Source organism: Harpegnathos saltator, unplaced genomic scaffold (assembly GCF_003227715.2).
Source record: "Harpegnathos saltator strain DR-91 unplaced genomic scaffold, Hsal_v8.6 scaffold140, whole genome shotgun sequence".
NCBI lineage: Eukaryota > Metazoa > Arthropoda > Insecta > Hymenoptera > Formicidae > Harpegnathos > Harpegnathos saltator.
In genome coordinates, this window is record NW_020229918.1 from 628,515 (window position 1) to 651,958 (window position 23,444).

General features: G+C 54.4%; 2 protein-coding genes across 3 annotated transcripts in view; one reads left to right on the forward strand and one right to left on the reverse strand.

Moving 5' to 3' along the window:
* Atg16 (Autophagy-related 16) overlaps positions 1 to 23,444 on the reverse strand; it is a 474,347-nt gene that overhangs the window by 52,118 nt on the left and 398,785 nt on the right. The gene's annotated exons all lie outside the window — the stretch shown is intronic.
* neo (ZP and PAN domain-containing protein neyo) overlaps positions 21,392 to 23,444 on the forward strand; it is a 209,382-nt gene continuing 207,329 nt past the window's right edge. The window contains exon 1 of the mRNA XM_025308190.1: positions 21,392 to 21,558. The gene's annotated coding sequence lies outside the window, so the exon portion shown is untranslated. The remainder of the gene's footprint in view (positions 21,559 to 23,444) is intronic.

A 23,444-nucleotide genomic window follows, 5' to 3' on the forward strand; every position in this document is an offset into this window, starting at 1 on the left:
CCCAGGCAGGCCGCTGCCGTCGCCGCTGCCGCGGTGCAACACACCGCGAAAGCAACACCGACTCAACGGATGAACGGTAGGCAGGTTTCTCTACGTGCTCACGTATCTACGTACGTACGTACGTACGTACGTACGCAGGCAGCTAACGTAGGTAGGTACGTAGGTACGTGCAAGTCCGCGCCGCGCGCTCGCCGCGGCGTCGGGCGAGAGGTTCGTTGACCGCTGTGTGACTCTTGCCTGCCTCTCTCGCTCTGTTTCTACTTTAGCGCTACGTGTATCTCGTTCCGTCTCTTACGCTCCGGTCGGCTCGCCGTCGGCCTGTCCCACTCCTTCCGCCCGGCCGTGGCGGCGACGCCGCCACCGCCACCGCCACCGCCACCGCCGCCGCCGCCGCCGCCGCCGCCGCCGCCGCCGTCGCCGCCGCTCCTCCACGGCCTTGGCGATTCAATGCCCGCACCAGATAACTCCCCATCCAGATAATAGATTATTTCATACGTGTAACTAGTCGCTGGTAGTAGCGGCCAGGGTCCCCACCCTGCCGCCGCCGCCGCCGTCAGCGTGCATCAAGCCCCGTCCTCTCCAGCGTTTCGCTCGGTACCGGCGCAACCGTCGTCGCTCCGTCTCGCTCCGTCAGCGAGCTTTCGCGCGAACGCTCGCACGATGCGCGACCATGTCCGTACGCTACATTACCTGCCGGTTATACGACGTTACTCGGAATGATCCTCTTATCGGACGCGCACACGTATGCGCGCACGTATGCGCATGCACCATGTAACCACTTGCGCGCGCGCGCGCACATACGCGTGCATGAGCGCGTACCCGCGCGCGAGAGGATGCGCGCGAACGCCCTTGAGGATTCGTAGGACCGTGCGAGTTCGAGGTCGTTGCGTTTCAGGGCCGCCTTTCTTGCAGGTGGCTGCGGCTGCGGCGCGGCGCGGCGCGGCGGGGTGCGGCGCGGCGCGGCACAGCGCAGCGCGATGAAATTGGTGCACGCGATGATGATACACATACTGTGTGCGCGCCGCGGAATGGTTTTACTTTCCGATCGAGAGCGTGCTCACGTTGACGTAGCCGCGAGATTTCAAGCGGATGTTACGCCGCGCGCTCGTAATGCTCTCGCAGCGTTGTAAATTAGCCACGAGGTCGGAATAACGTGAAATCCTGAGGGTAACTCGCCTGCCCGCTTATGTGTGTACGCGCGCGCGTGAATGTGCGAGTCGCGAACGTGAATTTCGCTGCATTTGAAGAGACGGACTATTTATCTCGGGTGAGCTTGAAGTGGCTAGGAAACGCCGCGGATAGCGACCGCGCGAAACGCCAGACGGCGGACTGAATTTTCGCTTTAAATCGGATCTCACGGAACGACATCGAAAGAATTTCCCGATCTCGCGCGCTGCACACGCGTGACGATTAAAAATACGCGGAAATTAAATATCATCGCATGAAAACGCGGCGTGATTTTTTTTCACTTTCAATTCTGAAATTCTGAAAAATCCATAGAACCGGAGAGGCCGCGGCGCGGTGCGCGCGAGTTTCGCCCTCGGAGTAGCTCGAACGCGCCGCGGTACAGCTCGATGGATGAGGAGTGCGCTTAGACGAGGACGCGTCGTGTGACGCGCGTGTACCCGATTCAAAAGCAAGCTTTTCGCACGATATCTGAAAACTGCAACGAAACCTGAGTGACTGCCGGCCATCGTCCCACTCTTCGCGCTTTGAGCATTGAAATTTTCCGCACGCCGCGTGTCTCCGCGTATTTTCTAATTTCCAACGAAGACGGTTGTCCTCCCGCACTCGCCGCGCGCACGGAATACGAGATTTATAAATAACAGTCGCGCGGCACGACGGCGTATTTCACGCGGCTTCCTCGGGTAGGTCCTACAGCGAGCGTTTCTTGCTACGGCGAGTCGACAAATCAATGCATATCGTATGTACGAGTGCAATAACGGAATAACAGATGTCAGCCATCCACGCGCCATTGCGCAATCGGAAGCGTCGATGTCACCCCTAACGGAACCGCGCGATATTTGCAAATAAGATCCTCCTCTTGAGTCGCGCGCTTTTGCCAACTGCGAGACATGATTCTCGCGCGATGTAATCGATCGTTCGTCTCTCCGCGACGACGACGACGACGACGATGAAGAAGCTCATGGTCGTCTCACACGAGGCTGTTTACACGGACAACAATCGGGATTCCACTGGCGGGCCGGCCACGGACACGCTTTCGGCCCCTTTTCGCCCATCCGACGCATAATTGTCGGCTTTAACCGACCAGTACGTGCGATGTGGTTCTCCTTTTCTCTCTCGCGGGGCGGTTTCTCACCGCGGAAATCGCGAGCGCGCGCGCGGACACACACCGGAGGCGTGATCGCCCGCGGGGAAAAACGTGGGCAACGCATGCGGAAAAGCATCGCGCCGTCGGCGCGACGAGGAAGTCCTGTGCGCGCTGACTTTAATGCAAATTCACTCGTGGCGGGCGTTCTTCCAGTTCTTCTTCGCCTCTTCCTCTTTCCTCTCTCCTCTTTCCTCTTTCCTCGCCACAGCCGCACGAGTGGAAGTCGCATGAAACCGATCGTACACGCGGGAACGAGCCGCGCGAGAACGCGCTTCCTATGCGCGAGGATGAGAACGCGATTGAACGAGGCCGGAATCACATCGGGGCCTTCTTCGTCGTCGTCGCCGTCGTCGTCTTCCTCTTCTGCCTCCGCTTCTTCTTTTGCTTTTCCTCTACCCGCCGCGCCGTCGATTCGCGCGTTTCCGAGAATCTTATTTATATGCACGCACGCACACCGCCGCCTATCCCGAATCGGACATGTTCGCTAATACTTTCGATGATGCGGACGCTAATAGGACGCGCAACGACAAGGCCGCGGCCTCGTTCGGGGAGTTGGACGGAAATCTGTCCCGCGCGCTCGCGCGCCTCATCGTGCGCTTGACGTGAAACGGGCGAACTTTTATAATTACGACACTGCTTGCGAAGTTGTCTGTTTTCGGTCTTGGAACGGTCGGACGAGACGATACGTCGATACGACGGAGATGACGGTACACGAGACGAATCCGAGGCAATCCGCGATTCAATCGTCTGCGCGATCACTTAAATGGTAACTCTACGCATCGTCCCTTCCCCGCCCCCGCCACGTTTCACTCTGTCTCTCTGTCTTTCAATTTTCAAATATGTCAAACCCGCCGCACGCACTAGCGCACATCGACCACACACATATACGCACAGCCGTATCGGTGCTCGCGACCACGGCGAAAAGGACTTCTCGCGAGTTTCGCATAATCGGCCGCACCAGGTGCTACGCATGGTGTGTCGTCGATTGAATAACTTACAGCCTGCAAATAGCGAGTATGGGATGTTAATACACGCAATTACCCGCGCTCGCGCTCGCTCCTTCTTGCTCTCTCGTCTCCCTCTTGCTCTCGGAGATCCTCTTCTTCCGTGTGTCTCGCGCGAATTATTCAACGAATCAAACGGCCGACGGCTGAATTACACGTCGCACCGCCGCCGCCGCCGTCGCCGCCGTTGCTGAAGCTGCTACATAGTGGAAGTAGAAATTGACTCGAGCCACTTTTAATGGTCAGCCGCGAACTGTTCTCCCGGTAACTTTACATTCATGGAATGGGAGCGCGGGGACTGCTGCTCGGTGTCTCCTGTAAGTTTCGCGTTTCGCGACCGAAAAATAACGTCGGCCGGGTTGTTGCCCGAGCACGACGACGACGATGACGACGTCGACGACGACGACGACGACGACGACGACGACGACGACAACGACAACGACGACGGCAACGGCACGGTTACGCCGGTGCATTCTCGCGCCCTCGCGTGTACATATTCCCTTAATCGGGGTCGGATTCTTTACGAGCGCGAACGGCGTAAGTCGAGTCACCGGCGCGCGGCACTTTGCGGTTAGTAACGCGGCCAGATAAAGCAGGAAATCTTATCGCGCATTGCCTACTAATTGGGAAGCACGTAAAAGCGAGTCTACATATCGGCTGACGCCTTAATTAAGACCTCGCGCCTCTTGCCGCCTCGGCCCGCCGACGTTTTCGCGTATCGCACCGTGGGCCGTAACTTCGCCCGGCAACAGCGGGCCCGTGATTCGCGCGTCGCAATAAACAGGACCTTAACTGATCGTCTGATTGAATTCGAGTCGCTCGACGCATGACGCCATGACGGGAGCTTTCAGCGGACAAAAGTAGGCGGCGAACTGTCCGACTCGATTGAGCGAGCGGGCTCGCGAGCGCGCGATAGACACGGCGCGAATCGCGAGTGGAAATTCTCAGGCAATTAACGGCCGCGTTTCGCCGATAAGCACAACGCTTCAGTTCCACGTGTATATTTCCGTGCTGCTCGCAAGTTGCAACGAAATCCCGCTGAAATTCGTCGGGAATTCATGTATCAGTCGGCCAATTAAGGGGGGCAGAAAAAAAGTTAATGAAGTAGATAGAATGCGGAGATGGTGCGACCTGTTATCGCAACATCAAACGAATAAGGAATATTTTCTTACGGCCGGCGTATTCCCGCTCCTGCCCCCGCCCCCTGCCCCCTGCCTCCTGCCAGAGCCGCTGCTGCTGCCGCTGCCGGTACCGTTCAAGTTCCGCCTGTACCCACTTTAGCTTTACACAGATGTTCGCATTTAGTTGCCCGGGCGGTTATCTTTAACCTCGTCGTTTTTAGCGGACGTAATGAGACCGCGTCTACCTGTGTCGCGCAAGGCGAGGCGAGCGAGAAGAGCACGAGGAAAGCGCTCGTAAGCCTCGGTGCTTTCGATGCTACTTAATTCACCGGGCTGCACGCGCGGACGGCTTGATTCCTCGTCGCACATGCAGAGAGCGACGAAATGTTTTCCGCGACGGCGAAACGCAACCTCGTCCAGCGTCGTCGCCGCGACGTCACTCTACTCTTTGGGAGGATTCACACTTGGGGAGGAAAGCAGAAAGCAGAAAGGCAGAAACCAATCAGAATTCGCGCTGATAGTCTGTCTCTCTCTCTCTCTCTCTCTCTCTCTTGAGAGAGAAAAAGAGAGAGAGAGAGAGAGAGAGAGAGAGACAGACTACCTGCGCGAATACAGATTAATTTCTGTCTTTCTGCTTTCCGTTTCTTTCCCCAAGTAAATCTTCCCTTTCGATCGTGTTAGCCGAGAAATTGATTTTCGAATCGATCACTCGCTTCTCTTCACGCGCAACGACTCCGGTACACATACCGGAGATTCCTCGGGAAAAAAGTGGGACGCCGAAAGGGTTAAGGCGCGTGCAAGTTACCCACCACGAGTCGCGTAACCGACATTTTATCGGGGACGATCGTGCGAAGAGCGAACCGGAGGAAGGTTCAACCCGACGATAGACAAGTGGAACTCCGTCCTCCGCCGGCGCGCGTGTCCTAGCTAAAAGGAACAGCGCGTTCCCGTTTCGCGGTAATTCCACTTGGAGTCGGCGCTACGAGCTGAAGAGAGGCCGCGCACGCGGATTCTTTTGATCGGCTCGCGGAGGAACGTCTGTTTCCCAACGCGCGCCAGCGAGGCGCGAATCGTTTCCGATCGAAGAAACGTTAGAACGAGGTATGCACGCCGGCGCGCGCGCGCGCTCGAGAAAGGCGAACGAAATTTACATTCGGTCTTCGGGGAACGCGCGTCCTCGTCGGAGAACGGACTCTCCGTGCGGAGGATCATAATTACGTGCGCGCGCGAAAAATATACACGCGCATATCCGCTCACTCCGGGGCGCGGATGAGCGAAAGTGCACGTTTATAAGTGCCTTCGATCGCCGATGCGGGCGCAGTTTAGAAACGGAAAATGCCGGCCGGCATGAGAAGGAACGACGACCGCGAGGCGATCTCAGATTTTGGCCGCGCCAGCTAAAATCCTCTCTACGTCGCCTGGCGATCATCGCGTCGCGCTCGTTCGAAAAGCGATAAATTTGCATCGCATGAATTCGCCTACGTTTGTTTCCACATTCCGCCTCCTAAAGTTTCCCGTTATCGCGTCTCTCTCTTTCTCGTACTTGAAGCGCGCTCGCGCTCGCGCGTCGAGTGTGCGTGCGCGTACATGTGCGCGCGCGCGTATATGTGTGTGCTCATAAGAAAACTTTTGCTCGCCTGCAGACGCGACGGGGAACCGTGTATTCGTTCGCGCTTGTTCGCTCTCTGCCAGCTCTCTTTTGTATTCCGCCATGACGCGAGAACGCAACGGCAGCGGCGCAGGTAGACGCCGTCAAATGCCAATCCGCCCAGACGCGGCTGCGGATAACTGTTTCGGAACGAACGAAGGAACGAACGCACGAAAGAACAGACGGACTTGAAGTCGGCCTGCGTGCGTGGCTGACGCGCGGGTTCTTCACGCGTTGATATGCGCGCCGCAGCGGCGCAGGTAGTGGGTGCCGGGGACAGGCCGGATCGCGCGCTAAGAAATCGCGCCCGTGTAACAATTCGGTAATCCGGCGGGAATGGGGGTCAATGGTGTAACCGTGACTCGACACGTGCCGTTATACGCCCGGCTCTTTACGTCAGTCGCTACCGCTTTCGTCCGCCGAAACCAGTCGCCGCGTTGCCTTGGAGAGCCAGTTTCGCCGGTCGGACGTATCGCGTATTCGACGCGCGTGACTAATGGCCGAAAGGGCACGAGTCTTTCGCGAGCATGCCGGTGGCCGGAGTTGGCCGGTATTTTCACAACTGACATCGTCACTCACACACCTTCGGTCCTTCGGTCGGCCGATTTGCCGCGGTCGAATTCGCTCGCGCGATCTCCACGCGAGCTGTCGCGTGGAGATGATCGGGCCGGTGGATAAAATATTTCGGAGGCGCGATGGGGGGGGGAGGGAGGGAGGGAGAACGCCTCTCTCTCTCTGCCGAGGAGATCCGTCCGTCGAGCACTGCAACGCAGCGGAACGAATGGTGGTGAAGCGCCGTCACGAACGGTGCCTGGGCGAGATTGCAAAGTGAAATAATTGCTATGCAAATAATATGGAGGATTACACGGCGGCCGAGATCGTGCTTAGACGGAGATTTTAGTTATCGGTAACGGATTCCTCGAGTTCACGTAAATCACGATATTAATTAAGCGCTCGGGCGCGCGAGCGCTCTGTACACGAGCGGAGACACGTGAACGTTCGCTCGCGCGCGAGCGAGCGATACAGATTTATGTCTATGTACTTCTCGCCGCGCTTACGAGAAAGGGTACATCGACCTGCGCTGAATCGCGCGGTAATGAGCCAGCGCGCTAATATCACCGCTACCGCAATGATTGCGCAACTTCAAATTTATGCTCCTCTCCGCTTCGAGGAGCCGTTCGCGATTAGATAGCGATTATAATAAAGCGCACAAGCGGGGACTCTTTGACACGACGCTTAACATCAGGACTTCCCTCAGACGCCGACGGCACCCGGGGCTCATGCGCACACGCACGCGCGCGCGTATGTGTGTAATCATACCGAGTAAATCACACGACAGTAAGAAAAGAAGTCGATGCTTCGTGGGACGGGAACAAGGCGAAAATATGAAATTTGCATTGAATGTCGGCATGAGGTATTCATACCCGGCGACTGGTCGTGGCGCCGACAAAAATTATTCCGACGCTGTTACCAACGGCACAAAGGCCGTTACAAGTTAGCAACTTGTTGTACCGCTCTCCGCGCGGCGGTGCATCCGCGTGGTGCGCTCAAGTAACTCGGAAACACGTTTGCGGCTTTATCAGAATACCGCCGGCCGGGTGTGTTATTCAACAATCGCGTCTCCGATATCGGAACGATTAACCATCTCTCTCTCTCTCTCTCTCTCTCTCTTCTTCTCTATTGAGACATCGGCCTACGACCCCGAAACTATCCGCCGAATAGAATAGAATACTCGCCGACGCTCGCTCCTCTCTCACGTCATCGAATCTCTCCGAGGAGAGTACTTGAGTTCGGCTGACTTTGCATATTACTGTCTCATTGCGTAACTGTTATTTTTACCCCGCGGAACATGCCGACCGTTCGGCGGAGAGCCGGCGGAGAGCAAGATACCGTGGCGACTCCGATAGCTTCCTCGTTCGCGCATAATGATCTCCTCGCAATCTACAGCCGGGATTTACGTGCCGAAAATGGCATCCCGGACATGATCGGCCGCGACGGCGGCGGCGGCGGCGGCGGCGGCGGCGGCGGCGGCGGCGGCGGCGGCGGAAAAGCGATGAAAGCCGGCGCAACAATAACGCACATAACGGCGCGCCGATCGTAATGAAGAAGATGCGCGGGATAAATCCGGTAGAACGGACTGCGGAACGGTGCGCTGCGCGCTGCACGGCGGATGCGACTTTGAATTTCTAATAGCCATCCAGCTTACGGGCGCGAGCGCTCGCGAGTGCACCGTAGAGAGAGAATGGCGCGCGGCCACTCTCTTCCGCGAAGGTACGAAAAGAATGAAGGGGGTAGCAGCCGCCGTAGCCGCCGCGCGCACCGGTTCCATGCATCAGCCTGTCTTTTCTGGGAACGCACTACGAGCGGCATGTACGCCGGCGTAATTTGTTTCGATACCTGGCGAGCGCGCCCGCGCCCGCGCAGGGCGTGGGCGATCTCGAAACGCGCCTCGGAGCGACGTGCCCGCGACACACGGCGATATTGGCTGCCGTCGATGCGCGCGCTACACCGGCGAGCAGCCGTCGTCGTCCTCTCCCCGTCGTCGTTGCAACGAGAGCCGGCCAGGCGCGATCTCGGCCAGGAAATGTTCGTCGAGAAATTGATTTGTCATTACCCCGCCTATAAAGCAAAGCGGTTACGCGTTGTGGATGTTGCGCCCGGTATTTATACGCGCGGTTACAAGCGCGCGCGCGCGCGCGTTCAAGACGCTCCGGGGATTTTTGAGAGTCGTGTCCTCGGGACATACATGCGTCGTATGTGCTCAGAGAAAGAGAATGTGTGAAAGAGAGAGGGAGGGAAGAGAGACCGAAGAGAAAGAGAAGAGAGAAAGAGAGAGGGGGTGGGTGCATGTACGTATGCTCGCGTATACACGAATGCCGTCGCGGTCTCGCGCGTTCTTCCTCTCTCTCTCTCTCTCTCTCTCTCTCTCTCTCTCTCTCTCTCTCCCCCCCCACCTCTCTCCATCTACCAGCAACGCGAAGAGCAAGTAGTTCGCCTACGAAGCACGTGATAAATCGATGCCATTGAAGCTTGATGCGGGAACGGAATAAGAATGCGCCACGGCGCTCAGATTATCCTCGGAGATTCCTTTCACGGGAAGGCGGCAGGGGGACTCCCTCCTCTTTCACGCTCCCAGGAAAACGCACTTCGGGAAGTGAGGTTTCGCCGGGATTATCGCGCGCGCAGAGGGTTCATTATACTCCGACACGCTCGCTACTACGCCCGCGCGTACCTCGGCTGCGAGTCTTACGTAAATCCCCCGTACCTCCCTCGCATTCGTCGTATGCGTGTCACCAGGAGACCAGGGGGGGGGGGGGAAGGAAAGAAGACCAACGGAGAGAGGGAAGGAGGGCGTCGAGACGAGGAGAAAATTTATTTGGTGTGCCCCGGCGTGAAGTTCCGCGATGACAATGCGCGAAAGAGACGGTGACGGATGCGAATGCGACACGGCGAGGCGCTCCGTAGGGAGCATTAGACTAAAAACACGCCAACGATGGAATTGATAGGCGCAATTCTAGAAATTAAGTCTCTTGCTCTCTTTTCCTCTCCCTCGCTTTTCCTCCCTTTCTTTATTTGTTTCATCTTGAGAAAAGATGCTTACGGCGCCGGCCTGTTCCCGCGAAGAGTGGCACGCTTTAGTTGCACCAGGTGGGAAATTTTATCAAGCGACCCTCGCGTGAATGCCGCAGACGCGTTGCGACTGAAATTAGCTGAGCTCGCGCAACGAAATTCCATTTTTCTTCCTTTCATTGTGCGACTGACACCGCGCTGCGAGCCCGAGCCTCTAATCATTGAATTGATCGTCAATCCAAGCGCGCGCTAATCAATCGTCGCCGACCCCGAGAGTGACTCCCACCGAGTGGCGGAACCTCTCGGAAGTGCGTTTGACACTCGTGTTTTTCCATAAAGTCAAATGACGTCGGCGGATTCCGACGAGAGCCTCACCTCCTTTCTCCCGCTTGTGGCCCTTCTATTTTTCTCCCGAAGTATCAACGAGATACCGGCTTCCAAACCGGAAGCTTCTTCAAACGCGCATCGGTCTCTATGACTAACCGAGCTTCACCGCGAGACGCGGACATTAATCCTCCTTGATTCCTAACGAGCCTGGTAGTCGCGGGAAATAAGGGACAGTTCCCTCAAAGTCCCGCCACGCTATAGATGCCGATAAGTGCCGCAAAAATGTCGCGCATAACTCCGTAATGAAGCGTCGCCGCGTCGAGTGCAAGCGTCGGCGGCAAGGGGCAAGAAAGACGGAAAGGAAGAAAGGAAGAAAGAAAAAAGCCGACAACGGCAACGGCGCCAGCGCCAGCGCCAGCGCCAGCGCGCTTAATAGACGGATTTATTCTATTTTTCCCTAAACGCGCGCCAGCCACACTATAGACGTCCCCGCGCGCGCGGCGCGCGTTCTTGATGCTCAGATAAATCTGACGACACGTCGGAGATAAGATCTCCGACGTGGCGGCGCGGGGGGCCCGGGCAGCTATGCGAATTTTTGCCCGGCGCGGCTTGGACGCGAGAACACGCGCGCGCTTGAGAGAGGAACTCGCCCCCCCCCCCCTCCGTCCGTCTCCTCGCTCGTTCCACTGCACGCAGAGGCTTATCACGAGGACACCATGTTTGCTGGCACCGGAACTGATGAGGTCTTTAGCTGCCGCTCTCGCTTGATGGATGGAGGGGTTTACGTTGCGCCTGTAAACCTTCCCTTTCATAAAGATCCATAAGCAGGATTACAAACAGACTCAATTAGGCCGCAACGCCTCGCGAGACAGAGCGAGGCGCGAGAAAACCCGCGAGCGATTACTTTCTTTACCGCCAGAAGGCCGGCGGAATATCACTTTTTGTTCGAAAGTGACGGAAACCGGGGAAAGAAGAGAGATGAGTGAAAGAGAGCGACGAGTGGTCGAGTGAAATGGAGACGGGGGGGGGGGAAGGAGTGAAATGCGGAAGAAAACGCGCGACTTGGAGGAGGGGGAGGTAGAGAGTCAAGTGAGAAGAGAGAAAGAGAGAAACAGAGAGAGAGAGAGAGAGAGAGTAAGGATGGCTTTTTGTTGCCGGGTCTCTCGTTGCCAGCGGTGGGCTAAATGAGGGCTAAGGAAGGAAGGATAGAGAGGTCGGCGGAAAGTTGGCTGAAAATGGACGATCACGACTTGCATTTATAAGCTGCAACGTAACACGGCCATTAATCGCTTTTCACCTGTCGTAAAGTTACCGGGCTACCGGGCGAGGTAATTTATCGAGAACGCCAGTAAACGTGTAATTACTCATAAACAGCAGCTTTGTGACGAGCTGCATGCTACGGAGACGAGGCGGGACGAGGCGCGCGGCGTAAGCGATGTACGTTCACACGTTTGACAGGCGTCAAAAACCTATTCGGACGTGCGTGAACCGAAACCGTTTGAGCGAGCCGACCAATCAATAGCGAACAGGAATTACTTTGCAAATGCACCGGCGAGCGTTACACCGCCGCGACTCCCGTACGCATACACACGCGCGCTTCTCCGTTGGCCGGGCTCGTCGGCGCGATGATAACACGTGGGAACGGAACGGAACGGAACGGAACGGAACGGACGCGAAACTACTTTGTGCTGAAACGGTCGCGGGTTTAGAGCCTATTTTGGAGGAACCGCTCTAACGCGCTCTATCGGCTCTCTCGTGCGCTCGCACGAACGGGGAGATAAACAATATCGTTTAAGGAGCGATCAGACGCGCCGATCTCGTTCGCAATCTCTCGGTATAAGTGTCGCCGGAAAATGTATGTTTGCACGAGCTCACATATTTCGTTTCACCGAGCTATTAAATTGAATAAAGTTTGATCAAATTAATACCTGGCTAGCAATCTCTGCGGTATGCAAGATGAACGCGTACGTACCGTGTCTGTGCGTGCATGAGTGCGTAAGAGTGCGTGTTAGTGCTTCAACGCGTCACGTGCAAAGCCTGTTTAATAGATGACCTTTGTGGCCGAATAACGAACTCGCAAGCCACCGCGAGTCATCGCGGACATCTTAATGAGAAAAGTGTCTTCCGAAATAACGCTTTATAATACTTAACGCTTTATTTACAACAAACGTAATCCCCGTAATTCCCGTATAATCCGCTCATTAACAAGACGAATGGTATCATTGTTGTCTCTTTTCCGCGAGAGGCCGAGCGTGTCTCATATCTCGATCCCGTTGCGAGTCGTCGCGTGCTTCGACGACGGCGCGCGGCTGTCACCGTGGGAGTTACGTGTCTCTTATGTCAAGGAGGAATTGAGTAATAATATACGGTGTTAATATTGTTAATATTGTTAATATTGCGATGCAGAGAACGCGAAATTAGCGTGAATAGCGTGACTTTTTCGTCAAGTCATCGACCTATCTATCTAATCGCCGATGTTGCATCTTTTGTTGCAGAACTGGAGCGGAACGCGGCCGATCCTGCTGAGTTCCCGGGATTCCGGTGAGTCAAGAACCAAAATTTACTTTGTGGTGGTGGTTGATTTACTTTCGACGAATGATCTCAATGCGATATCGATGCGACTTTGCGGAGTCTCGCATGCACCCTGGAAAGGGTGGGGAGGAAGGGGGCACAAAGCAGGTCGTCAGCCGTACCGCAAATCATAATCACCCTCGTCTGCAGCCGTATCTGACAAAAAAGTATTATAGCAACATGTACATAAAATTATCATCGATAATACTACGTCGGGCGACTACCGCGAGCGGAGATTGCGCACTTCAAGTGTGAAATTCCTCGATAAACATTTAGCGGTCAATAGCGCGCGCGTTCGCAGCGCTTAGCGCTCAAGAAAGAGGGGAGGGGGGGGGGGAGCGGAAATAAAAAGGTAGTAGGGAGAAAAAGAAAGCAAAGCGCCGAGGCTTGACAATTAAATACGCGTGAAACCGTGGAAGATTTAAACGCCGCCCATGCCTGGCAACTCGCCGTTAGCCGCGCGCGAGCTTTTCATTCTACTTCCCACAACGGACGAGCTACCGTTCTACGCGCTTCGCGTTCGTACGCGGCGTCCTCTTGTGCTCTGGGAGCCATTAACACGCGCGTTAACGTCGTTTTCGCTTCATACCACACACGGCTAAAAGGAATAATAAAATCGGAAAGAGGATGGGTTGGCGGCCGCGACGGGGCAGAAGGGAAGGAGGCGAAGAGAAGAAATCGACGCGACAATAGTCGCGAATGTCCGCGCGCGCGTGCCCCTCCCCCCCTCTCGATACCGCAAATTTCCTGATGCCGCAGCTTTGACCAATTACACGCGTAAAACACACTGCGCGGCCTCCGCTGCGTAAATACGATCATCCAATACCACGCCAAAAACGCGCACCCGACCGTGCAAAAACGGGAGAGGGGACGGGAACGGGGGGGGGGGTTGGGGGAAGGGGGAAGGTACCACCGTTAGGACACTGCAACGAATCAATATTGCGTCCGGACGTCACAATAGAATCGACAAGTACACACGGCTCCGCTATATGCTGGCGGATTGATGAAACAGAGAGATTGACAGATGAAATTTAATGATTTTATAAACACTGGCCTTTTGAGAGACCTCGTTAACAAACGTCGTTTTTTGATGAAACGGGTGATTACCAAGCGCGGCTGCCGTATATGCACTTCGAACGGTGGCGGACAACGACAGAGGGAGCGACGCGGTTAAAAAAAAAGTAAAAGACAGTGACGGAAAATACGCGCGCGCGCGCGCGCGCACACGCATACATACATACATACACACACACACACAGACTATGAAACGCGAGAGCGCGTAACATAGTCGGCTTGGTATATTGTTTGTAGCTTTTGTCATCTGTCATAATAAACTAGCGCGATAACTGATGCTTTTCGCGGAACACACACACGCACATACACACACACACACACACAAATATACACACACACATATATATACATACATACATACATATATACATACATATATACATACATACTTACATACATATATATGTCGGCGCGGAATTATTGTACCGTTCTCCGCTTTGTGACGTGACGCAGTTATTGCGTGCAAATCAGCGATCGAGTCGAAATGCTAATGGTACAACGAAGTGTGGCGTATAATTGATAGTGGGAGGGGTGGGGGGAGGGGGTAAGGGGGCAAACTAGATTTTATTTACTCGTACTCGCAGTCGCGTATGAGAAGGGAGCGCGAGATACGTTCTCATGACGAAGCGAAAAGGAACACGGCGAGTCCACACCAGTCTTACCCCGGTCGACTGGTTAACTGCGATACCAGAAACCGGCAGAAATATCTGCCGCGAAGTCTCTGATAGGCATAAATATATATAGATATCACTTATGATTACTTATGATACTGATAATTGATAGGCATTCGTCGGAGCGCGCATTAAATGGCACGTCGCGCGGGTGCAACCTGTGACACCTCGTCGCGCCGCTGCCGTCGCCGTCGTTGACGTCGTCGTCGACGACGTCTCGTGGTCGTTTACCTCTATCGCGCCCCTTCAGCGGTTAATCGCTGCGTCTATCCCGCGGGCCGCTTGACAAGCCGGTAGCACGGCGAATGTAGCGTCCGTCAGCGCTTTAATACGCTATTTAGGTTATCCGAAATCGAGATGCGCGTGTTGGCGCGCGCTCTTAAATTTCGCTTTATTATACACCTACGCGCGTGATCCGATAAGGGGATGCTACGTGTAGCGTGCATGTGTATATAAAGTGCGAAATACGCGGAAATTGGATTCCGTTCCGCGATACTCGAATCTATTAGAAACGAAAAATAGCGGCGCTGACGGCGGGAGAGAGAAATCGTCGATAATACGACACGGGGCCGCGACGCCCCCTTACAATTGCGCGTTCAATAATTTCTGCACGCCGCTATTTTTCCTCATGCAAAACGTAGTTGTCATCGATAGTTCACGATCGCAAATAACGTTCTCTTTTAATTTCGACCGATGTGTTCCCACCGGATCAGGGAAATTCACGGCTGAAGTGATTCAAAGTAATGCAAGACGCAAGGTGCAACATTGTTGCGGTTGGTCTTTTGTTATTTTCTTTCTCTCTCTTTTTCTTTATTTTTTTCTTTTTTTTTTTTTCAAGAACCGTCATGTATACACTGCATTCATGTCTATCGTTGCTTCGCTATTATACTTATTACGAGAGAAAGAATACGTTTACGGCATGCATCCTGTTGCAACGTGGTAATTTATGTTATTCGTAGCCGCTATTAAGATACGCCATTATCTAAAGAAAAGAAAAGCTTCGCCTCGCCGTTTTAAAATCTCTCGACATCAACGCACCGACTGCATTATGTTGGACGATTTGCAACATTGTACCTTGGCATTAAGCCCGGTATAGTGCTTAGAGTGGCCGTATATAATTCAGCCGTATACATAAAAAACAAGTTACAGTAACCGATTGAAGAGCAACTGATCGTTGAACGTGAAAAAAAGAAAAAGGAAACGCGAAAACGAGCGACGTCGCGAGTTTATTGACACGCAGTCGCGAATGTGTAACAAACTTGTTCTAAAATTTCTCGTCATACCCTAAATGATCCGCCGTCTCTCTCTCTCTCTCTCTCTCTCTCTCTCTCTCTCTCTCTCCCTCTCTCTCTCTCGGTAGGATTATAATTTACGCGAGGAGGCCCCTTGGTCGCGAGCCAAGGTGTACCATTCGCACACCGCGCGCGCGCGCGCGCGCGAGATGCAAGTAAAGCTAATAAATTGCAAAACTAATCACTCGTGCGAATAAAACCGCAGGAAGGCGGCCGTGCTAGCTAGTGGAGAGCAATATCAAATTCTGCGCGGTATTACGCGAGGTACGCGTGCACGCTCAGGGCTTCCGGTGTTTGCAGTGTGACAAAACTCCAGCTATATGAGCCGGAACGCTCGTGGGATACCCGGCGAATGATTAGACGAGGCGAGGCAAAACGCTAAGCAAATCGTTGTCGTTTACTTATCCGCGCTAAGTCCGCCCGACACCCACAAGAAATGCGCCGGGCACCGCGCGCCAGCGGAGCCAATTTAACTTGGCCGCGCATTTTATGCTGATTAGAAACATGAGATATATAACCCATTTCACACGGTTGATTACAATACTAAATCTCGGCGGTACGGTATTGCCTTGTTACTTTCGTCGTGCGAGCCGCTTTTTGCGACTTTTTGCGGGGGAGGGGGCAAGGGGGCATCGGGAGGTATCGCACGCGGATGTGTGCCACCCTGCGCAGCGAGGTAGTATCGCTGGTCCCGTTGGACGCGCGCGCGATACCATCGAGCGAGATAAATATAATATGGCGAGATCGACGTGTTTGTGTGAGCGCGTTCAAAAGCGAAAATAAAAATAGGCAAAAAATGATAACGGAGAGAAAAAAGGGGAGAGGGAGAGGGAGGGGGAGAGAGAGAGAGAGAGAGAGAGAGAGAGAGAGAGAGAGAGAGAGAGAGGGAGAGAGAGAGAGAGAGCCGTCGATGAATTTTCCAAAGTTAAAAACATCCAGCTTTGCGGATTTTTCATTTACACGCTACCTTAACGCCCGGATTACACATTTTTATTTCAGATATCGGTTTACCGCTGCCCATGCGGCACGTTCCACCGGAATAACGTGTTTTTCAACGGGTAAAGTCCCGCTTGGCGCGACGCGAAAATTGTTTCACGCGTTGGCGTTTCTCTTCTCCTCCTGACCGCCCATTCCCCGCCGCGCGGCGTTGTTATTCCGTTTCGCGTGGACGGATTTGTCTCGTTGCATCGGCGCCAGTTCTCTCCCGCTGCGCGCGCGCGCGCGCAGATTCTTACCGAATCTCTCGGCGAGAGAATCTCAGGACCATAATCTCGAGCAACACCCTGCATGCGCGCACAGGAGGAATTTATTCATGTATACGTAGCGCGCGGGCGCGCGCGCGCGCCCGCACGCTCACGCTCGTCACGCGCCGCGCCGCGCTCCGCACTTACCCGCTTCCCAATTTACAGTTCGTACCCCGAGGGGCCCGCGCGCTGCAAATATGTTAATCCCACCGCGAAATAACTAAACGAGTTCGTCCAGGGTCCACTGATTGCAACAAGAGAATTCGCCGCGCGCTCGCTCGCTCGCTCGCTCGCTCACACGCGCGTCCGCGCGCGCGAGAGAGCCCGTGATCCGTTAAACAAGACGCGCCGCGCTGCGCGAAAGGTAGCCAGGAGCGTGTCGTGCGGAATCATCACCCTGGGCATTCGAGGAATGTCATTTGCCGCCACGTGCAGCAGCAGCACCTCGTTCGGCGGAGAGGCACCGTAATGGCGATGAAGTTTAATGCTCGAAGAAGTTTGAACCGCGCTTTCGCGATTATAATCCCTTCGGGGGAGGGGAGGGAAGGGAGGGGAACTCGAGGAATTCAGGAACTCTTTCTTTCCGAATGGAGCGTCGTGCCTTCGTGTCGGGAGCGACACGATTCGAGCGGCACAGCTCGAAATATTTGAATTTTCGTCTACAAAAGTGCTCGTGAAATGCGACGGAGAGATTCCAAAGGAGAGAAAGAGAGAAAGAGAACATGCATCTCAAGAGGCAAATCGCGTTGAATTCCGACTCGGTGCCATTAACGGTGATCACCGGGCGAAATGTGAAAAGCGATATCGCCAAACGCTAATCGAGGCTCATGTCTGCCATCGATATAAACCTGACGGAGCGCGACTTGAACGATATGGACCGGTCGGTCGTCCTACATACTCGCTCAGCCGGTCGCCGCCGGTCGCCGGTCGCCAGTCGGTTCTTGGATTATTAAGCCACCGGGTGAGCTAACAGCTGGATCATAATAAATTACGGTATTAACGATGTCACGTTGACGAGCGCGAGTCACGGGTACACACGAGGGACGGCCGCGAACATGGCTGCGACTCGCGCCGCGAGAAGCTTTTCGTAGCTGATCACCCGGTAGGAGAATAACCAGCAGACAACGAGCCGCGCGCTCGTTTGATTTCAATGCGGCGCGCGCGCGAGAGCGCTGCGTGGCACAATGTGGCACAAAGTAGCCCCGGAATTTACGACGACCGCTTTAATGCGCTTTAATGCGCGGCGTATTCGCGCGATTTAAAGAACGGGATCGTATCTGTCGACGGCGATTTATGAAATCGTCCCTCTGCCCTCTGGAGAGATAACGTCAGCGCTGAATTCCGGGCTCCTGCTTGCTATCGCGCGCGATATCGCGCGCCGCGTTCCACGAGAAACGCAACAATCCCGGCCGGCGTATAATTATAATCTCAATCCGGGAACCGAAGAGCTGACCAACGGCGATGGCGGTGCGAGTCTGCGAACGGAAGCATTAGCGGCGCAACCTCAGTATTTCCCAATTCGATTACCACGCGGAGCCCTTCGGCCACAACGCGTCGTCGCCGCCGCCGCCGTGGCGACGACGGCGTGCCTGCTCGCGCGCTCCTCAGCGACTGTGAACATTCTCACGCGGAATTCGCGGACGGATGAGAATCCAAAGAATATAGAAGAAGCACGACGAGAGGAAGTGTTCGCGCGACCCGCCACGGTGAGTGCACCGCGCGGGACTTTCGTCTCTTCTCTCGTGCGGATTTGGCGGAGCCCGCCGTAATTTCGCGCCACCTCGCCATTTGGGAAACACTGGCCTAGGTGATTCTCAGCGCGCTGGTGCGAGCTTATCGAAAGCTCCGGACGGAATTTTCAGGCATGACTCTACGATGGCGCGCGATCGCACGTGCGCGCGTGCGCGCGCACGCAAGTTATACCGGGATAGCGGTTTTCAATTATGCCGCGAAAAAGAGAGAAACGCTAATTGTGGGTTGAGCTGAAATGGGTATTCATTAGCAGTTCGTCGCTGTAATAATTCGCCCGTCCGGCGGTGCCGCATTCTTCAGGCGAGCCTCACTCGCTAATATGAATCTTCGGGCGTATGATAATCGACGCCGAGATAGCGCTGTCCAATTACACTATTGAAACAAGATAAGCAGGGTGTTCCGGTTAAATAAGTGTGTCCCGCTGCTTATATCCCGCTTCCACCTCCCCCCTCTGCCCTTTTCGAGGAGGCGCGCGCTTTTAATTGGGCTGCCCGATGCTTTTCCATGCGCGGGTCTTATTAGCATATTTGGCGCTCGCGCATTACGCACGACGAGAGTTTTTACGTGCGCGTGTTTCCTGCGCAGTTTCGCGGCCCCTTCATATTCGGCTTTAACGAATTGTGTTACTGCAACTCTCTCCAGGAGAATTATATTCGTTATTTTTTTTCACGAGTGTTTGCTATAACGAGTTATGCAGTTAATATGATAAAAACAAACTTAATTAAACGAGATACCGTGCAGCTACATAATTCATTTCGCCGGTTTACTTTGACGAGTTAACAAATTTGATAAATATATTTTCCGTCGTCTCCCTCTCTATCTCTCTCTCTCTCTCTCTCTCTCTCTCTCTCTCTCTCCCTCTGCTACGTCTGCATTTTTGCGAAATAATTTCTTCGCGTTTCGTTCGTTGAATTAACGCTCGAGATCTCATGCGCCACAAGAGTAAAACATTTTTCATTTCACTCCGAAGGACTTAATATCGCCGTAAATGACAGAGTAATGGTCTCTTCGCGATCGTCGTCGCGCAAATTATTCGTACGGATTGCGTTTTCGAAGAGTTGCGCGCGCTTGTTCTCTTTCAACGCGTTAATTTTTCGGAAACGCGCCGCGCGAAAGCCGCGCGTAAGCACCAACGCGGGAGATAATCGTGCATGCGGATCGATCTGTATTTTAATTAGCGACGGATTGCCGCGAATGATCGATCTCGTCGCCGCTTCGATTGGAGGAAACACAGCCTCGGGCGGGCAGCGTGAACGGTGTGTGAGCGCTCCTCCACATAGTATTCGTATTCGTAGCTGGATGAACGTAATTACAACATGTCGTTTTTAGCACGCTCGTAACCGCCGGTGAAAATAAATGGGTCGACGGCATAGTTGAAATTTCAGATCATGCCGGCGACGAATAAAAGGAAAAGCGCTGTCGCCGCTATTACACGCGAGCACTCATCACGCGCGTCTTGATACGTACGTCGCATGCCGTCTTACCGCGACACGCCATAAAGCGGCCGACTGCCACTTGAAATCACGTCGTTTAATGGTGATAAAGTTAGCGACGCGCGTCTTCCGCGCCTACGTATTGGCCATTAAGCCGAGACGCGTCCCTAATCCCGCTTTCGTTCATTACGCATATTGTATCGTTATGGAAGGATAAGCGCGAATAAGCGGCGCGGGCGATCATTTTATGACGCGCATTGATTAGTTTACGATTCGGTGCGCGAGGCAGGACCGCTCGCGGCAGCCACTTCGCGCTGATTCGATGAATTTAACACGTACGTTATTACGTTGACGTCGGAATTGACTTTTTTTCGATAGCGATAAAAAAGCAACCGCGTGTTTTCGCTCGCGCATGAACACAGCGTCGTTTTTGGGATGGTACAAATACTCTATTTGCTTGCCGCACGCCCTACCAATATCGTCCGATAGAACAATTTCGCCCGGAAACTGTATGAAAAAAAAAAAAAATAGGAGGAGAAAAATCTGCTCTCCCCCCTCTCCTCTCTCTCGCTCTTTCTCGCTGACATAAATATCTGATAAATCTTATTTTTCGCGTATTTATCGACACGATCACACACTGTACAAGGTGGACAAACAACACACACGTACGCTCGGATCGCGTTGAAACGGGACAATAAAAAATTCGTCCGAGTCATCCGAAAAAATTGTGGGGTACGCGCGGGGGGACGAAAGGGGTGGCGAGAGTGTAGAGAAAAAAAGGACAGAGCTTGAAGTCCGAGGTCGTAGAAATCCGAGAGATCCGTCCCGCGGAACCGCGGAAGCGTGGAGCCGGTGAACGTACTTGAAATCACACGGTGGATCGTCCGAATCGCAGGGCCCCGTACCTTCCTCCTTCTGTATCCCTTTCCCCACCCTTTCACCATCATCGCCGCCGCCGCCGCCGCCGCCGCCGCCGCCGCCACCACCGCCACCGCCACCGCCACCGCCACCGCCACCGCCGCCACCACCACTACCACCACCATTGCCATCGGGTTCTTGCCTCCCCCCTCCTCCGGAGGGCGTCCCGTCGCACTAATAATTCGTGAGTACGTTGCGGTGATGTTGAGCATTCCACCTGCCAACAGCAACCGGGCACATCCCCCCACCTGGTGGGTACCGGCAGGAAAAGTGGCCGCACGCCTTGCAATCCCAGCATTTCTGTGTTGGTTGTGGCCGTGAACGGGGCTCAAGTCCAAGGGCACGCGGTAGCGAGAGAGAGAGAGAGAGGAGAGAGAGAGAGAGGGAGACAGAGAGAAAGGAAGAGAGAGACAGAGAGAGAGAGAGAGAGAGAGAGAGATAGAGAGAGAGAGAGAGACAGAGAGAAAGCAACTGCTTCTTCAGTGCCTCGGAGCGAGAGAGAAGACTTTGCTGCGTGCGAGATTCACCGCCACGTTCTGCCGCAGATTTTACCCTGGTTTCTACCCGGCGCGTCCACCGCACGGGTCCAACAGTGCTCCAGGTACGTGATATCCTGACGAAAAGTCATCCTCCGTCGACTAGGCATCGGTACTTTACGCGGCGTTGGCCCTATCTTCCTGTCCGGCCCTCCCTTCTGTACTCGAGACCACGGAGGTGCGCGATGATAAACAGTGTATATCAAGCTGACTCGTATATCAGTGAGAAATCGTAAAGTTCGACGCGGCCGCTTCTCCCGCAGAGATCGACGAGCTACCACCGGATGGTGATTTCGATCATCTTCCTGTCCGCCCGGAACGGGTTACGGAGTAGACGTCGCCGGGATATCCGTTCGATGGGATGCTGTCGCGCCGGGACGACCACGGCGAGACACGTAGCGCGAGTAAAAAGCGACCGACGATCTATCTTGCGCGTCATCCTCTCGCGAACAGGATCGGAATTTTCGCAAGGGGATAGAGTGAACTCCTCTCCGGTGTTCGGTCGTGTTAAAGATCCGTCCCTCTTTCCGTTTCTTCCTCTCCTTCCCCCTTTCTCTCTCTCTCTCTCTCTCTCTCTCTCTCTCTCTCTCTCTCTCTCTGTCTCATCCTGCGCTCACCGTCCGTTCGCGAAACCGCGTCGACCGCGGAGCGCGCGGTGCTCCCGAAAATTTGGAAATAGAAACGATCAGATTGTCGATCGGGATCGGTCGCGAGATAGAAAGATAGGGAGATGAAAAAGGAGGGAAAAAATGGAGAGGGACAGTAAAAAACACAAAATCGCGCATCCTCTTGTCGGCTTCGACGCGGCGCGTCTCTTTTTCCAATTAAACGCAAAATTCCGCTCGCTCGCGGGCCGCGCCAGCGCGCGCGCGCCCGAGAGAGAGAGAGAGAGAGACAGAGAGAGAGAGAGAGAGAGATATCCGGTTCGAGCTCGAGTTTTTCCATTTCGCGTTTTCACGTCTCGCCGGGTGCTGGACGACGTGTGTGTCCCAATCCACCGACGATGCGCGCGTTGTATTCCCGATGAAATCGATAAAGTTCCATCCGCGCGGGCGGTAGTTATGGCAGAGCGCCGCTACGTACGGCGGATCGTGGAAAAACAATTTTCCGTCTCGGCGGTTTCGCGCACTCGAGAGAAATTCCGATCTTCCGCGGAAGCCCCGGTTCGACGGCGATCCGGAATAATTGATTGGTTCCTCGAATCGACGCTCCTCTCGCTCGTTCCCTCGTCCGTCCGCCCGTTCTGTGCGCGCGCGAATGTCGTTGCATAATCGCACCTTCTTCTTGCTCTTGCCCGGATGTAGTCGCGCTCGTCTGCCGAAGCCGCGGAGAACACCACCACCGGGTCGGACCGTCGACGTAGCACAATTTCCTCGGGTTCGCGACGCGATGCCGCGAACGAAACGAAATTATGATGTCACGCGTCTCGAGAGAGAGAGAGAGAGAGAGAGAGAGAGAGAGAGAGAGAGAGAGAGAGAGAGAGAGAGAGAGAGAGAGAGAGTCTTCCTTTTCCTCTCCTACATTGCCGAGCAACCATGCGACAGATTACGACGTGGTGGGTACCGGTCGCGCGTTACGGTAGCTCGCACTTTGCCGGGCTCTGACTTGTGGCATAATTGAGTCAAAGAGTCCGCTTTGAAGTTCCCGTCGCGTAAAACGTAAGGAGACGAAAAGGACGCCCGTGACGTCCCGTCGCGAGAGCTCGTCGTCGTTCCCTTCGTGTACCTTCCTCACTGTACTTTCGCATGAATGTCAAGAGCGTCCACACAACGTCGACCGAGCGTTCTGTGTGCGACGTACAATGGTGCAACACGGCGAAATATATATATATATATATATATATAATACATATCCTCCGGACTCTGTGTGTACAATGTATCACGGCTCTTTCATCTTCTTGCGCGAAAGCGGAATTCGCGTAGGATTCTGCGCCAAGTATAGAAACGTTATT